This window comes from Magnolia sinica, chromosome 3, assembly GCF_029962835.1.
Source record: "Magnolia sinica isolate HGM2019 chromosome 3, MsV1, whole genome shotgun sequence".
Taxonomy (NCBI): domain Eukaryota; kingdom Viridiplantae; phylum Streptophyta; class Magnoliopsida; order Magnoliales; family Magnoliaceae; genus Magnolia; species Magnolia sinica.
The window spans coordinates 70,431,748-70,437,571 of NC_080575.1; the positions used below are offsets into that span (position 1 = coordinate 70,431,748).

Below are 5,824 nucleotides of genomic sequence, written 5' to 3' on the forward strand. Positions count from 1 at the left end.
GGTTAAGATTAGGGTTTGTTTACTTTCTATTTTTAGGTTAGGATTTTTCTAATTTATTTTTAGAAACTAATTAACTTTCTATTTCTAGGATTAGAAACTTTCCTAATTTGTTTTTAGAAACTAGGTTGCTTTCTTATTTCTTTTTTAGAAACCAATTTGTTTTCCTTTTTCTTCTGTAGGATTCCAATATAGAAACTTCTAATTTTGTAACTTCTTTCTAATTCTCTTTCTTTTTCTAGATTTATATTTCCCTCTTTCCTTTTAGGTTTAGGTTAGATTCTAAAATTAAGGGCTGGGAGTGTTTCGTGCCCAAGTGGGTCCATGACAACACTCGACATCTCTTGAGTGAAGGAGGATTGGTTGAGGGGTTATCTATCCATCACAGGATTAGACACCACTCGAGATCTACAGAGTTAACTGAAGTTATGGCTGTCAATCAACCAGCCAATTAGCCTCCAAATCCACCTCAACCTAGGGTTGATGAAATCCAGGATGAGAATGAGGTGCATCAAGCACCTCCCGCCTCGTACTTTACAAGATTATTTACAATTGACGGTGGTGAGCATGCCCTTATGCATGGTTTTTTTTAGAAAATATGAGACATATAGATATCAAGCTAGGGGTGATCCAATTCCATCCAAAATTCCATGAACTTGAATCTAAAAATTCATATTTACACTTGAAAGAGTTTGATGAGATCATAGCTACTTTATATTTTCCTAACGTGTCCGATGACACGGTCAGGCTGAAACTCTTTCCCTTTTCTTTAAAAGAGAAAACTAAGACGTGGTTGCATTCGCTACATCATCGATTTATTAGTAGATGGAACGATATGACAAGGGAGTTCATATAGAAAATTTTCCCACACCATAAAATAAACACCCTCAGAAAGTCAATCATGAACTTCATCCAAAAGGAAGATGAAACATTCCTCCAATGTTGGGAGTGGTTCAAGGATCTTATCAGTTCATGCCGACAACATGGTTTTGAAACATAGCGCATTACACATTTTTCTATGATGGACTGACATCCTTCATGCGCCAATTGGTTGAGATAATGTGCAATGGGGAATTCATGAACAAAAATGTCGATGATGTGTGGGATTATTTGGACGCCTCCCCAAAATCGAGCACCACCTCTAGGCCACTCAATCAAAGGAGAAGGGTGGAATGTACATTCTAAAAGTGGATGATGATATCAATGCTAGAGTGGCTAATCTCATAAGGAAATTGGAGGCCATGGAACTAAAGAAGGATAAGGCTAAGGACATTGTTTGCGGTATTTGTGCTTGCAACATTCACACAACTGAAAATTGCCTAACAATATCTGCTTTTCAAGAATTACTGAATGAGCAATCTAATGCCGTAAATAATTTCCAAAGGCCTTTCAATGGACCCATCTCCAATACATACAATCCTAGTTAGGAAATCATCCAAAATTTACTTGGAGTAATGGACATACTGCTACTTTTCAAGGATTCACTAATTAAATTCCAAATCAAGAGAAACCTCAAGAAGAACCGGTTCATAATTCCTCATTAACTCAAAAGCTTACCCAAGCATTACGAGAACTTATAAAATTTATGCAAAAGATGGATTCACGTGTTATGGTTATAGAGAAGGGGATGCTTCTTGCTCAACCTTTCCACGATCCCAAACCATAATATGAAATAAGTGATCCAAGCTCTTCAAATCAAATAGAGCAAGCTAAGTCTATCACCACCCTTAGGAGTGGGAAAACAATTGACAAATCTATTCTGGTAAGGGCTAAAAAGTCTAAGGACCCAAAAATAGATGAAACAGATAGACCTAGCACTACTCCACAAGAATTAGAACTGGAACTTCAAGGCAAGCCAATCGCACCATTGCCCTAACAGTTGATTGCACCAAAACCTCTCTCTAACTCTTGGGACATTTTAGAAGTGTTAAAACAAGTGAAGGTTAATATTCCTCTACTAGATGCTATTCATAACCCCAAGTGTAGGGTTGCGATATAGTAATAATCTCGATAAGATCGAGGTCGAATGCACAGGGACTTATCTCGTGTGTATTCTAAATTTAACTAGAACTAGAACTAGATGAAGAACTAAAACTAAATATGAAAAATTGAAACAGTAATTGTGATTAAAGTGATTAAAAGCTAACAAATTCAAAGGTAGTAACTAGGGTTTCCAATACCCACTTGTAGAGACCAAGGAGCCCTCTTACTTGATTTAAGTCACACGATTGGAATTGGTGTCCTATCCTATCCAATTGGAAGATATACAATTAAGATAAATCTAAACTTTCCTTGACCTAATTCTCAATGGAGGAGAATTGTGATAATTGGAAGAGATTCCATCACCAAAACATGCCCATGAGACAATGGCTAACAACAAGATTTACCAATCCCACAATCTCAAAATCAGGAAAAGAAGATACTCAAAGCTATTACAGATCTACTGTAATTTGAGTCATAATAAACCATTAAGAATTAAAAGTATTCCTTTAAAATCAAACTAGAATCGAAGAAGGTTCAACATAAACATGAATCAAAGTAAAAGAAACATCCCATGACATTACAAGCTTCACCTTTTAGCCTTATCTAAGAGGTTTAGCCAACCATAGACATGATTGAACTAAAATCTCTTTGTTGAGGCATTAAATAAAGGACCAACAATGGATTAGAAAAGGGGAAAATAAAAGAAAGAATCATGAAAAGTAGTGAAGAAAATGCGGGACAAAGGGAAAAATCATGGCATTATGCCGACCCGTGTAAAAGGTGTCAGTTACGCGAGTCCGCACAGAGGCCTTTCTCAGAGGAGCGAGCCTGCACAAGTGGCAGTTTGATTTAGAAGATTGAGGCCTTTATGCCAGACCACGCAACACCATAGTGTTGTGCAAACCCGCAAAAAGGGTGTGAGGTGTTGCGTGGATAGGCTCAAATGAAGATCTGGGTATGCTGACGTGGACGGCTGAGATTTGATGAAAGGTGGGCCCACGGCATGGACTTCAAGGGTTCGCACGTGTGGAGGCCTATAAATACCCCACTCCCCCTCTCATTTGCATACATTGAAGATTCTGAAGAAGATCAAAGCTTCAGAGAAGAAGAGAAGTTTGAAGGTACCAAGAGGAGAAGGGAGGAAGAAGAGAAAGGAGCTTTGCGCCGGACTGTGCAACAACATGGTGTTGCACGGGACCACGCAATACCCTGTTGCTGCGCGGGAGTGAACACTCAAGAGCCAAAATGCTACCAAAATGGCAGGATAAAATGCGATCTTCAATCTTCCTTTTGTATAGGAACATGAGCTCAAGAAAGAGAGATCAGATGATCAGAGCAGCACAACTTTCTCTCAATGAGATGATCAAATCACAAGCCAAAATGCTATCGAATTTGATATCTGGATTTAATATTCAAACTCTCTCAATTCTTGTATTCTAGATATTCTATCTTAGAATTAAGGAAAATCAAAGGATGTAAATGAACTCAGTATGAATAAATATGATGAATGTTCTCTTTATTATGATTAAATAAGATAATCTCCCAAATTGAATGCATTTATTTCTTGTCAAAACAAAATGGCGACTCTGATGGGGAAGATTGTCTTATTTAAGATTAATATCGAGAAAGTTTTGGGAACTTTTGTCATAGTTTGGCATCTTCTCGATGCCAAAATGGCGACTCTTAACGGGAAACATCCTCCCCTTCATCTCTAAGATAGAATATTTAATTATCTAAATGCTAATTTTGATTTTATTTTTTTATTTGAAGGAATTTGAAGAAGACAAAACTTCAAATTACGATCAATGACAAGCACAATGAAAAAGACGAACTTCTATTTCACAACGACCGGGTTTCTAGTAGAGTATGTAACGAATCAGCTCATAAATCATAAGGTTCAGCTTACCACAAGCAAGAATGAGAGGCCCCAAGTTATAGCCGGAGTCATATCTGCTTTGCCACTGACACAAGAGAATGGAAATGGTTGGATTGTCGTAGTATCTTAAATAACAAGGGCCCAAAATACACTAACTGCCCAGATGAATTCATCTCCACATAAGATCGAAGGACTGGTAACACAGAATACGACTAAAAATAATCCTGAACTCGCTCCTCTGGCCTTGCATCCAGGGAGATCTCTTCCTTCTCTGACATCACAAGACTTCCCATCACTACCTATTATGAAAACTCGATGGACAAGAAAAGAGAAAGGTAAAGCACTAGTGAATAATGCAGTTTCTGTTTCACCTCAAGATACGCCTCAACAGGAAATTTCGCAGTCGGCTGAATTCTGGGGAAGTACAGGAAAATTAAACAAAATTCCTCTTTCGATAAGTCCTGTTATATCATTATATTCCCAATCCACTCCAACGATAGCTTCATTACGGAGCAAAGAAGCCGTTGTGCATATGGCAGGAATCAGTCAAGATCCCCTGCCAAATGTTGGTGAATGTATGACTGAGATGGCTGAAGCTTAAAGAATCTTGATGGAGGAATGTCAAAGCCTCCGAGAAGCTCTGGCCACTATCACTCATAACGTGGCTCAATCAATAGCCCCGCCAGTAATGGCCACTATGAACGAACAAGAGCAACAACCTGAAGGTTCATTGCCACAAAGAATAGATCACACGGGTCTGCTCCGGTTGTTAGAGCAATAACGTAGGAGGAAATGCGACAGATGGTAGTAGATGTTGTCAGAGAGCGTGAACACAATGGGAGGTTTCGATACAGAACACCGTATCCAAGAGAGATAGAAGATGTCCCATTTTCAGAAAACTTCAAGAAACCTGATTTTCAGAATTTTAATGGAGATGTGTCTCCAGAAGAGCATCTCATACACTTCATCACCACTATGGGGAACTTCTCTACTGTTTCACAATATTGTTTACGACTGTTCGGTGCTTCCTTGACTATTAAAGCGTTCCGATGGTATTCTAATCTGGTACTGGAATCAATAAGAAATTGGGAACAGATGCAAGATGCATTTATATCCAATTTCTTCTTATCAGAACATGATGTTAGTGTTACAGAATTGGCGTTTGTTAGACAAAGAGAAAACAAGCCTGTGAAGAAATTCATCGATAGGTGGAAGACTTTAGGAGTTTCGTGTAGACAATTGCCAGAAGGGAGAGAACAAATAAACATGTGTTTGAATTCTATGGAGCTAGGAATTGCCTTCGGGCTCACGAGTGCTAATATAAAGACTTTTCGAGATCTCGCAACGAAAGCACATGCATTGGAACTAATGGCTAGGAAAATGCCACCATTTCAGATCAGGATAGAAAGAAGAGGATCGAATAGATTAATAGTGAATATTGTTCATCAAGAAAGGAAGAAAAATACCTTCTACAATAAGCGAGAAGCAAGGAAAAGAGAAGATCCTGATAGCTGTAAAGATCGAGTAAATGATAAGCGGACTCGATCGTACAACAATCATAAAGAATACGATTTCGAGAAAAAAGATGTTATACCAATGATGGAACAATTATTGTCTATCAGGACAATCCAATTGCCTCAGCCCAAACATCCAAAAGAGGTTGAAATGATAAAGGATAAGAGATATTGCCATTATCATCATTATGTCGAACATCCAATGAAAAATTGATTTATATTAAAGAACATGATGTAAAGGATGATAAAAAAAAAAAGGCGAGATAGTGATGAGAAGGAATGAAAAGTGAGATAAGAAAGTCATCGTGAATATGATATCTGCAAGAGATTTTTCGAAGACTTGGAAAGATAAAGGGAAAATTATCGCGACAAGAGAAGGGCCAGTTGCGATAAAATTCATTAAAGATTCTCGTTATCATTCACGATTTGCTAAATCTAAGGAAATCAGTTTAAC

The 5,824-nt window shown here is 38.0% G+C and overlaps 1 non-coding gene across 1 annotated transcript; it reads right to left on the bottom strand.

Moving 5' to 3' along the window:
* Positions 1–880: 880 nt before the first annotated feature.
* LOC131241687 (small nucleolar RNA R71) lies at positions 881–987 on the bottom strand. Its single transcript, XR_009169244.1, has one exon. It is a non-coding gene; the product is annotated as a small nucleolar RNA R71 (small nucleolar RNA).
* Positions 988–5,824: the final 4,837 nt, after the last annotated feature.